Source organism: Sciurus vulgaris, assembly GCF_902686455.1.
Source record: "Sciurus vulgaris genome assembly, chromosome: 2".
Lineage (NCBI taxonomy): Eukaryota > Metazoa > Chordata > Mammalia > Rodentia > Sciuridae > Sciurus > Sciurus vulgaris.
Window position 1 is genome coordinate 86,273,576 of NC_136462.1, and position 12,980 is coordinate 86,286,555.

Consider the following 12,980-nt stretch of genomic DNA (forward strand, 5'->3'; position numbering starts at 1 on the left):
TTCATAGAGTTATTTTGCTTACCATCAACAGCACATTGACCAGCAGGATTCTAGGCAAATAATATTGCCTCATATTCATTTGTAATTAATGAACAATTGTCGAATGAATGAATGAATGAGGATGGACTTCTGTTGTCAATTGTTAGTATTTAGTGTAAGAAAAGTTTGAAGTTTGTCCACACTTTTATTAAATGAGAGTCACATCATCCATCATCATTCTCTTTTTGCCTGTGTGTTGCAATAATCAGCTTAATGAAAGTTTTTAGTTTTTAGTTATAATAATCTTGCTGCATTCTATAATTATAACTTTCTATCTCATCTACTTTTAACTGTCTTGTATGTTCATGTTTTTTGGAAACAATGAATTATTTTAATTTTAAAATTATAAATGAATAGATATACTTGGTACATTATTAGTTATAGATTTTAAAGATCTTAAACTCTGAAGTTCTGTATTAGGTATCTGAATCCTGACTTCCACGATTATATGACCTTTGATAAGTTACTTTTGAGATCTCTATTTTGTAAGGTTGTGAGGGTTAAATTAGATAATACCTTTAAAAACAATACTGTGTCTACACATTGTCCTTACAATTTTTGACTCCAAAAATATAATTATTAGTTATTATTTCTATTGCTGCTAATTGGCACAATCAGTAAATTTAAAATGGTCCCAAAATTTAATTTCCACTCATTTTGACCATGAAATTAGAGCACTTCATAAGCTAACACTTCTGAAGCACTCTATTTTAGGCTGAAAAAATGAGGCACACTTAGAAAGGTAGTTAGGATCCTAAGGAAAGGCTGAGGTCTCTATAAAAATAATATTGCCTCATATTCAAATAATATTAGACACAGGGTGATTAATTGATTTGAAAGTCATAAAGCCAGCCAGAGGTGAAAGTGCACATCTCTCAACACAGTATCCAAAACTAATGCCTGTCCCATAAGTTGATTCCTCAATGATAGTATGATATTCAACATTAAATATCCAGATATTGAGAGCAGCATTTTAAATGTTGAAAGTAAACTTTATAGCATAATAAATAAAGTTGGACAAATTATATTGAATATACTTGTCCACAAACTGAAGATGCCATAAAAGGCTCCTATGATATACTGCAATTGAATAGAAATGTTGCCCTCAGGGAAGCGTCTATTAAAAAAAAATTCACTGTGTGCTATATTCCCTATGTGTAAAAAGTACTTAAGCTTAACTGCAACTTAAAAGTTAATTGATAATCAATATAAAATGTAACATCAGGGTAAAATTCTGCTTCTAAATGAATATATGGAGAGGTCTTATTATCTTCAAACAGAGACCAGGTGAGTGTCACTGAGAAGGAAAGAGACTGTGTGAGGGCAGCATTTTATAAAGGCCCACAAGAGACTGTAAATGGACTTATTTTAAACAGCCCATTGTGGATCCAAGAGGAGAAGTTTTAAAGGATTAGAATGGAAATATGGAAATATATTTTAACTATCAACGAATGTGAATTTAGCAGAAGTGCTGTCAAGTTTTCCTATATCTTCATCTCAGGGAGATGAAAAAGAAGTTTATAATAGTTTTTCAAAGCAATAAAAAAATTCTTTTGTGGTATTAAGGAACTTGTCTCACCTTCTGTTTTTCAATTTTACATTTGTGATTCATGCATCTCTAAACATTATGCAAAAAAAAACTTTTTAGGAGAAAGAAAATATCAATTTTAGATTTTAGAATTTATCAAACATCAAACCTGAAATTAAAATTCAGAGTAATTAAAGAGGTGATAAAACCTCCTATGGAATGAAATCAACTGAGTTTCACTTACCTCTTATAATGGTAGGATAGCTCGATAAGTATTTAGCTGAGTTCCAATGTTCTTTGTCATTATCTTTCATTCCAAGTTGAGCCTCTTCAGTAAACATTTGGTGGGAGAGAGAAGCAGCACTTTCCTCTCATTTCAGTGTTTGGAGATTTCCAGGTTGTGCATGAACCTGTTTTCTAAAAGTTCAATCCCATTCAAATCAGTAGAAAAGACAAGTTCTCTCTTGTGCAATGGAACTTTGAAAACATGCATATTGCTTTTACAAATGCATATTACTGCAAACCAGAAGAATTCCATAGAAAAGAAAATATTCTCGTATAAAGAGAAAAAAATTGGTTAATTTCTGGTCTAAAGAAAATGACATTCCACCTTCAGAAAAAAATGCATAGCTGTGGAAAAATAAAATGCGACATTTTAAGGGCTGAAGTGTAAGAAAACCCTCTGTCATGAAGGCATCCAAATATCTTTTGAACTATTTACACCATATGCGTCCCAATAAGGCTCTTTTCTGATTAAATAATGACAAGTAAGTGGAACCAAAGATGGCTTCAAAGACCCTTGAATCTTTACACAGCTTTTTGTAATTTTGCAAGTGTGAAATTTAGCTATCATTATACAAATGTTCTAAAGCATAATTTTCTTGGTTGGTAAAATATGTCTAGGAACAAGATGCTGAGCCCATAGTAGGCACTTAAAAAAGAGAGAGAGAAATAAATTAGTAACAAATGAATGTTTAGGAAAGCAATTCTAGTGAAATATGCATATCTTTTTTAAACTTGTGAACAAATTTAATTACTTAAAAAGAGTAATTGTGAACCTATGGGAGGCAACTGCCTCTTAAAATAAATTGAGAACTGAGTATTTTAGGTGGTATGCAACAATAAAGCAATGGCCAAACACATGTGGAACACACAAAGAGGGGAAAATTGTACAGTCATTAAAATTCTGAATAGCTGGTAATGATGTGGGAAAATATTTCTAACGTTAAGCATAGAAAGCAGGAAAGACTGCATGTAAAATATGCATGCTTTCGTTCTAATAGAAAACAAGACTGGATTGAAATGAGCAAGACATTTCAATAGTAGCTCTCTCTAGGCAATTGGATTACAAATGTTTAGTCTAACTTTTGATGAAAATGTCCATTAATGAGCACTTATGACTTTTAAATCCAGAATAAAAAGATGCTCTTTAAATGGTAAATAAAGTGCTATAATATAATAATACTGTAAGTTTTAAAATTCCTTGTAAGAAAATACGACTATCTAAGCAGTGTGCTGTAGAACTCATGGGTTGTTTATAGATTTGACCTCATCCCCAAAGACCCCACAGAGGGCCCATCTGGATGATATCATGACCACTTGAATTGCCCAAGCAAAGAGAAGTAGATGGAGAGAAGAATTTCCTTGTTGTTGTAGGGGAAACAAATCCACAACTCCAAGATTTCAAAAACACCAATAAACTTTAGCTTTCTATCCCATAGTGGTATTCTAAACCCACTCATCAAGATACTTCACTCTAATATATAAGAATTAACAGTTCAACTTTTGGCATTATAGATTCTTTTGAATAGATGGGAACTTAAGAGGGCCACCTGGTGCAGCACTTGGCCTGATGCTTGCCATCTTAGGGTCCCTATCACTGTCAAACAAATATCTAGGTATAGACAATCTTAGGAAAATCTCCTATGGCAAACTTGTTAGCTAGGATGTATTTTCTCCATAGGTATCCCTAGAAAATCAAACACCTTAGCTTGATAAACTTAAATAAATCAATAAAGAAACACATTTGTCAGCATTCTTGTTTACAATGGAGGTAAAATTTCAAATTTGCTTAACTAAAAACAAAACAAAACAAAACAGATGTATTTTGAAAAGTCCAGAGGTAAAGTTAGCTCAGATGCAACTGGATCTTTAAATCAGCTCTTCTTTCACACTTTCTTTTGGCACTGCCTCTTTCTGTTTTGGCACCATCCTCAAGCACACTCTGCTATTGTGGTGACAAGATGGCTTCAATAGCTCCCAGGCCCAAACTCTCTCCCTCAGCAATCCTGCAATCCTCTTAAAATACTTTCTCACTCTCTCTCTCTCTCTCTCTCTCTCTCTCTCTCTCTCTCTCTCTCTCTCTCTCTCTCTCTCCTTCACACACACACACACACACACACACACACACACACACACGTACACACACACTATTCCCCAAAACATTTTAAAAATTAAAATCCAAGCCTAGCCCTTACTATTCTGAATTGAACTTCAAAACCAACTTAAACTAATCTTTGTGGTCAAGGGCTTGAAATCCACTGATTGCTTCCTATTTAGACTTTGTAGTCACCCTTAGGACCAAGCACAGGACCAGTTTCAGACAAATAGGGAGTGAGAAATAAGGGGTAGAGGTGTCCAAAATGAATGGCAGAGGGGATAGTAGATAATGACAACAGATACACAGATAAACAGATGATAAGTAGGTGGGTAGGTAGATAGATAGATAGATAGATAGATAGATAGATAGATAGATAGATGGATAATTTACCTATTACAAAGTTTTTTTTCAGCCATGCTCTTAAGTTCTTGATGGAAAGAAAAGAAAGATGAAATAGGGATTATTCCAATGAAAATTCACAATAACAATTGTTGCTCTGTGTGAGCATTTACGGGTTTTATAGTAAAGAAACAGAAAATCAAGCTTTGTGGTGAATGATCTCACAAATATTGTGGTGATATTAGCAAACAATGAAACAGAATCAAAGATAGATTTTGTGATGACCCATGCCATCTGCTGCCTGGAATGGTCTAGTATAACTGAAAATTCTGTCACCAAACACCACATGCGTACAGCCTTTCAACAGAAGTAGCAGCCAGGCATTCAAGGTGTTGGACAAAAAATGACTAGTTAGAAATGTTCTTGCTCGGGTGCTTCTCTCTGATAATCCCACACAGTTGCATAGGAATAGATGTGTTAGAAGCAGTTCAGAAGACTTAAAAAGCATACCATAGGGTGAAAGATGAGTGTGATTTTGTTCTGTGATGACTGACTTTGAACTTGTGTTGGAAGATATTGCAGAAAGCTGAGAAATAATAACTAAGGAGAAATTCTTGGTGAGATGGTTGAAATTTAAGGGATAATGCTGGAAAACACACGCATATGCATGGATGTACAGAAAAAAGAAAAAATCCTTACAATAGCCATACTTAAAAGAAAGCAAGGTGATTCCATATAAGAAAAGAAAGAAAAATATAAATTCTTGTGGAGAAAAGAATTATTCTTTTGAGCTACCAAATTAAAGCAATTATGACAAAGATAATCCTGGCAAAGCTCTTTCCTCCTCTCATTAGGTATTTATTGAGTAACTACTTTGTGCCAGTCACTTTACTCCATTCTTCCTAGAAATATAATATATAAGCCAAATCGATGAGGCAACTGTCATCAAAGAACTTATAATCTGGAGAGACTACATTAGTACGTATAAAAGATTTCCATGGGAAATGTTATTAAGAAGGAATATTAAAAATGAACAGGAGATAAATCGGTCTAAAGGGAGCTGGAGGATGAAGGAAGTCTATGTTTAAAAACATCCTGAGGCAGGTAGCAAAATAGAACTTCTTAAGAATGAAAATGGTAACATGGATTGTGTATAGCAAGACCGAAGGTGCATGCTACCAGATGAGGCTGGAAGTAGGGCTGGTGCCAGATCATGGTGTCTTTTGAACATTGTTTAGGATATTGGTCTTCAATGATATTGAACAGAGTGGAATCTTGAGAAGATGTGTGCTTTAAAAAAGATCATTATTATTGTAATATGGAAAATACTTATTATTTTATAAGCTTCAGGGTGGAAGTTCAGGGTGACATAATGCACATCAGAACTTTCAGGAGGCTGACAAGACAAGGTAAGAGATGATGGAAATGCTTACGAGGTCTGGTTGACCGAATTCAGGGATAAACTGGATAAGAAGTGTGAGGGGAAATTGAAGGGTCAGGAATGACTTCCAGTATTTTTATACCTAGTAGTTCCAGGTTCATAGAGACAGGAAATCTTGGAAAAGAGGCAGATCCAAGATCTAGCAAGATGGCGGCCTAGAGGGTGGCTGCATTATGTGTTGCTCCAGAACTCAGGATTCAAGAGAGGAGATATTGAGACGCTTGGGACCAACTCAAAGTAGCCGGGTGACTCTCACCCCCTGGGGGGGCATCCCGGATGGGACGGGGGTCCCGGAACGCAGGAAACTTTGTGAAGTAGAACTGCCGGCGAGACGCCCCTCCCCCCGCTGGAGCGCCATAGAGGAGGCCCCTCGGCACAGCGCTGGGACTCGGAGCAGCCACTGGGGCTCCGGCGGCTGCCCGGGGGAGGAGTGGCGGGGAGAACTGTGTGGACTCAGGAGACCGGGGCCTGCCCTGAGGAGGAGGAGAGGAGCGTGGCCACTTGGATTCGGAGAGACTGCGCCAGAGCTGCAGGCGGTTGCCAGAGGAGAAGCCGCGCGGCGAGCTGTTTGGAATCAGAACGACGCTTCTGAACCCCGGGGCCTGCCCTGAGGACGAGGAGGAAGAGGAGCAGCCGCTTGGATTCGGGTGACTATACGGGAACTACAGGCGGTTGCCAGAGAAGGGGCTGCGTGGCGAGCTGTTTGGACTCTGACCACTTCTGAACCCCGGGGCCTGCCCGGAGGAGTAGGAGAAGGAGGAGAAGGAGCGCGGCGGGTCCTTTGGACTCGCAGTGACTGCATTAGCGCTCCAGGCGGCGGCTCAGAGGAGAAGGCGAGTGGTGAGTTGTTTGGTCTTAAAGTGACAGCTCCTGAACACAGGGGGCTGCCTGGAGGAGAAGCGTGGTGGGACGCTTGGTCTTGAGGGGCCACACCAGAGCTCCGGGCGGTTGCCCAGAGGACCCGTGCAGCGGGTCACGTGGATTCAGAGCCACTCAGAGGGACTGCTCCTGAACACCCGGGGGGTTATCTGGAGAAGGAGGAGGAACGGGCAGGGTCACTTCGACTCGGAGTGATTGATTGCCCCGGGCTACGGGTGGTTGGTGGGAGGAGGAGGCACGAAGTGAGTTTCTTGGACTCCTAGTGACCGCACCGGCATACTGGGCGGCTGTCTGGAGGAAGAGGCCTGTGGCGGGTCTCTGGGACTCAGAGCGATTGTTCGGGGCCACAGGTGGCTGCTCAGAGGAGGGGCCACGCAGCCAGGCGATTAGGTGCAGAACAGGGTCCCAGGATCTAGGAGGCTTCTGGGTGGAAGAGCCGCACAGAGACAGGCTTAGGGCGGAGCGAAGGTTCCAGGCCTATGGGCAAATTCTCTGAGGAGGGGCAGCCTAAGGAGATTCATCTGCGAAGGGTGAGGCTCCCAGGCCCAGGAGGTAGGGCCGGGCCCCTGGAAACTTTGCAGAGGAAGGCAGCCCAGCCCAGGCAGTAGCTGTAAATTGAGGGGAACCTCTAGGAGGAAACTGACCAGCGAGACCTCCCCACTGGGTGAGTCTTCCCTGCCTGGTGAGGTTTCCCCACAAGGACGGTAAAACCAGAGACACAGGCCCAAACAGGCCTTGCCTCAGCCCACAGCCTAGGTCCCCTTTGGATGACCATTGTCAACAAGTGGAGGCACCTCTGCCCACTAGCAGGGAATATACCCCACCTGAAGGCCACCACTCCTAGAGAGGCAGCTTCCTTGTGGAGCACCGCATTATCAACCTCCTCCAAGACTTCAGCCTACTGAAGGCTAAGAGGGGATATATATAGAAATCTTCAGGGTCATTGTAAATCAACAGAGGAAATCTGCAATATCTCAGCGGTCCACTGATATCTGAACAACATGAGAAAACAAGGAAAGAAAATGCTGCAAACAAATCTAGAGGTTACATCAATAAAACCCAATGACAGCATGGCAGAAGAAATGACAGAAAAGGAGTTCAGAATGTACATAATTAAAATGATCAGAGAAGCAAACGAGGAGATGAAAGAGCAAATGCAAGCATTGAATGATGAGATGAAAGAGCAAATGCAAGCATTGATTGATCGCACCAATCGACAGTTAAAAGAGCAAATACAGGAAGCAAAAGATCATTTCAATAAAGAGTTAGAGACATTGAAAAAAAACCAAACAGAAATCCTTGACATGAAGGAAACAATAAACCAAATTAAGAACTCCATAGAAAGCATATCCAATAGGATAGAACACCTGGAAGACAGAACCTCAGACATTGAAGACAAAATATTTAACCTTGAAAACAAAGCTGAACAAACAGAGAAGATGGTAAGAAATCATGAACAGAATCTACAAGAACTATGGGATATCATGAAAAGGCCAAATTTAAGAATTATTGGGATTGAGGAAGGCCTAGAGAAACAAGCCAAAGGAATGAACAACCTATTCAATGAAATAATATCAGAAAATTTCCCAAATCTGAAGAATGAAATGGAAAATCAAGTTCAAGAGGCTTACAGGACTCCAAATACACAAAATTACAACAGACCCACACCAAGGCACATTATAATGAAAATACCTAACATACAAAATAAAGACAGAATTTTAAAGGCTGTGAGAGAAAAGAACCAAATTACATTCAGGGGGAAACCAATACGCATATCAGCAGATTTTTCAATCCAGACCCTAAAAGCTAGAAGGTCCTGGAACAACATTTTTCAAGCCCTGAAAGAAAATGGATGCCAACCAAGAATCTTATACCCAGCAAAACTTACCTTCAAATTTGACGATGAAATAAAATCCTTCCATGATAAACAAAAGCTAAAAGAATTTACAAAAAGAAAGCCAGCATTACAGAACATTCTCAACAAAATATTCCATGAGGAAGAGATGAAAAACAAAGCAGCAAATCAGCAAAGGGAGGAATTATCCTAAAGGAATTGTCAAATAAAGGAGGAAACAAGTTGTGTCAAACAAATAAATAAACAAAATTTTAAAAATGAACCAAATGACCGGGAAACCAAATCATTTCTCTATAATAACCCTGAATGTTAATGGCCTGAATTCATCAATCAAAAGACATAGACTGGCAGACTGGATTAAAAAGAAAGATCCAACAATATGTTGCCTGCAAGAGACTCACCTCATAGAAAAAGATACCCATAGATTAAAGGTGAAAGGATGGGGAAAAACATACCATGCACATGGACTCAGCAAAAAAGCTGGAGTATCCATCCTCATTTCCGATAATGTGGACTTCAAGCCAAAGTTAGTCAGAAGGGATAAAGAAGGTCATTTCATACTGCTTAAGGGAAGCATAAATCAGCAAGATATAACAATCATAAACATCTATGCCCCAAACAGTGGCTCATCTATGTATGTCAAACAAATCCTTCTCAATTTCAGAAACCAAATAGACCACAACACAATAATACTAGGTGATTTTAACACGCCGCTCTCACCACTGGACAGATCTTCCAGACAAAAATTGAGCAAAGAAACCATAGATCTCAACAACACAATCAATAATTTAGACTTAACGGACATTTATAGAATATTCCATCCAACCAAGAGTGAATACACTTTCTTCTCAGCAGCACATGGATCCTTCTCTAAAATAGACCATATATTATGCCACAAAGCTAATGTTAGCAAATACAAGAAGATAGAGACACTAGCATGTATTCTATCAGATCATAATGGATTGAAGTTAGAAATAAATGAAAGAGTAAAACACAGAAACTATTCCAACATCTGGAGATTAAACAATATGCTATTATATGATGAATGGATAACAGAAGATATTAGGAAGGAAATTAAAAAATTCTTAGAGGTAAATGAGAACAAAGAAACATCATATCAAAATCTCTGGGACACTATGAAAGCAGTACTTAGAGGGAAATTTATTTCATGGAGCGCATTTAATAAAAGAAGTAAAACTCAACAAATAAACAACCTAACACTACAGCTCAAAGCCTTAGAAAAAGAAGAACAGAACAGCACCAAAAGTAGTAGAAGACAGGAAATAGTTAAACTCAGAGCTGAAATCAATGAAATTGAAACAAAAGAAACAATACAAAAAATTGACAAAATAAATAGTTGGTTCTTTGAAAAAATAAACAAAATTGATAAACCTTTAGCCACACTAACAAAGAGAAGACGAGAGAAAACCCAAATCACTAAAATTCGGAATGAACAAGGAAATATCACAACAGACAGGATGGAAATACAAAACATAATTAGAAGCTATTTTGAAAATCTATACTCCAACAAAATAGAAAATTTCGAAGACATCAACAGGTTTCTAGAGACATATGAATTGCCTAAACTCAATGAGGAGGACATAAACAATTTAAATAGACCAATTTCAAGTACTGAAATAGAAGAAGTCATCAAAAGCCTACCAACAAAGAAAAGTCCGGGACCAGATGGGTTCTCAGCCGAGTTCTACAAAACCTTTAAGGAAGAGCTCATTCCAATACTTCTCAAAGTATTCCATAAAATAGAAGAGGAGGGAACCCTCCCAAACTCATTCTATGAAGCCAATATCACACTGATACCTAAACCAGACAGAGACTCATCAAGGAAAGAAAATTTCAGACCAATATCCTTAATGAACATCGATGCAAAAATTCTCAACAAAATTTTAGCAAATCGCATACAAAAACATATTAAAAAGATAGTGCACCATGATCAAGTGGGTTTCATCCCAGGGATGCAAGGTTGGTTCAACATCAGGAAATCAATAAACGTAATTCACCATATTAATAGACTTAAAGTCAAGAATCACATGATTATTTCAATAGATGCAGAAAAAGCATTTGATAAAATACAGCACCCCTTCATGCTCAAAATCAAAACACTAGAAAAAATAGGGATAGTGGGAACATTCCTTAATATTGTAAAGGCCATTTATGCTAAGCCCATGGCTAATATCATTCTAAATGGTGAAAAACTGAAAGCATTCCCCCTAAAAACTGGAACAAGGCGGGGATGCCCTCTTTCACCACTTCTATTCAACATCGTTCTTGAGACTCTGGCCAGAGCAATTAGACAAACCAAAGAAATTAAAGGGATACGAATTGGAAAAGAAGAACTCAAACTATCCCTGTTCGCTGATGACATGATTATATATTTAGAGGAACCTGGAAATTCCACCAGAAAACTCTTAGAACTCATAAGTGATTTCAGTAAAGTAGCAGGTTACAAGATCAATGCCCATAAATCCAACGCATTTTTATACATAAGTGATGAATCTTCAGAAAGAGAAATTAGGAAAACTACCCCATTCACAATAGCCTCGAAAAAAATAAAATACTTGGGAATCAATCTCACAAAAGAGGTGAAAGACCTCTACAATGAGAACTATACAACACTAAAGAAAGAAATTAAAGAACACCTTAGAAGATGGAAAGATCTTCCATGTTCTTGGATAGGAAGAATTAATATTGTCAAAATGGCCATACTACCTAAAGTGCTATACAAATTCAATGCAATTCCAATTAAAATCCCAATGACGTACCTTACAGAAATAGAGCAGGCAATTATGAAATTCTTCTGGAAGAATAAGAAACCCAGAATAGCTAAAGCAATCCTTAGCAGGAAGAGTGAAACAGGGGGTATTGCAATACCAGATCTTCAACTCTACTACAAAGCAATAGTAACAAAAACGGCATGGTATTGGTACCAAAATAGAAAGGTAGATCAATGGTACAGAATAGAGGACACGGACACAAACCCAAATAAATACAATTTTCTCATACTAGACAAAGGGGCCAAAAATATGCAATGGAGAAAAGATAGCCTCTTCAACAAATGGTGCTGGGAGAATTGGAAATCCATATGCAACAGAATGAAACTAAACCCATATCTCTCACCATGCACGAAACTAAACTCAAAATGGATTAAGGACCTCGGAATCAGACCAGAGACCCTGCAGATTATAGAAGAAAAAGTAGGTCCAAATCTTCACCTTGTTGGTCTAGGACCAGACTTCCTTAACAGGACTCCCATAGCACAAGAAATAAAAGCTAGAATCAACCACTGGGATAGATTCAAACTAAAAAGCTTTCTCTCAGCAAAGGAAACTATCAGCAATGCGAAGAAAGAGCCTACAGAGTGGGAGAATATCTTTGCCAATCATACTTCAGATAGAGCACTAATCTCCAGAATCTATAAAGAACTCAAAAAACTCTACTCCAAGAATTCAAACAGTCCAGTCAACAAATGGGCTAAGGAAATGAATAGACACTTCACAGAAGAAGATCTACAAGCAATCAACAAACATATGGAAAAATGTTCAACATCTCTAGTAATAAGAGAAATGCAAATCAAAACCACCCTAAGATTCCATCTCACCCCAATTAGAATGGCGATTATCAAGAATACGAGCAACAACAGGTGTTGGCGAGGATGTGGGGAGAAAGGTACACTCATACACTGCTGGTGGGGCTGCAAATTAGTGCAGCCACTATGGAAAGCAGTGTGGAGATTCCTTAGAAAACTTGGAATGGAACCACCATTTGACCCAGCTATCCCACTCCTTGGCCTATACCCAAAGGACTTAAAATCTGCATACTACAGAAATACAGCCACATCAATGTTCATAGCTGCTCAATTCACAATAGCCAGACTGTGGAACCAACCTAGATGCCCTTCAATTGATGAGTGGATAAAGAAACTGTGGTATATATATACTATGGAATATTACTCAGCCATAAAGAATGATAAAATTATGACATTTGCAGGCAAATGGATGAAATTGGAGAATATCATGCTAAGTGAGATAAGCCAATCTCAAAAAGCCAAAGGACGAATGATATCGCTAATAAGTGGAGGGTGACACATAATGGGGGGGAGGGAAGGGTTAGAGTTAGGGTTAGGGAGGGGGGCAAGTATGGAGGAAGGAACTACTGTATAGAGGGTAAAGAGGGGTGGGAGGGGTGGGGGGAAGGGAAAAATAACAGAATGAATCAAACAACATTGCTCTATGTAAATTTATGATTACACAAATGGTATGCCTTTACGCCATGTACAAACAGAGAAACAACATGTATCCCATTTGTTTACAATAAAAAAAAAAAAAAAAAAAAAAAAAAGAGGCAGATCCAAGGGTCCTGAATTCTGAATTGTCTTGGATGTCTTTAGTTTGAGGTGCTTTTGATTCAACCACTTGATAAAGCAGCGTATAGAGTTTGATAAGCCCAGAAGAGAGGTTTGAGTTAAAGATAGAAATGTAGGAGACATTTGGTTATCAAAAGA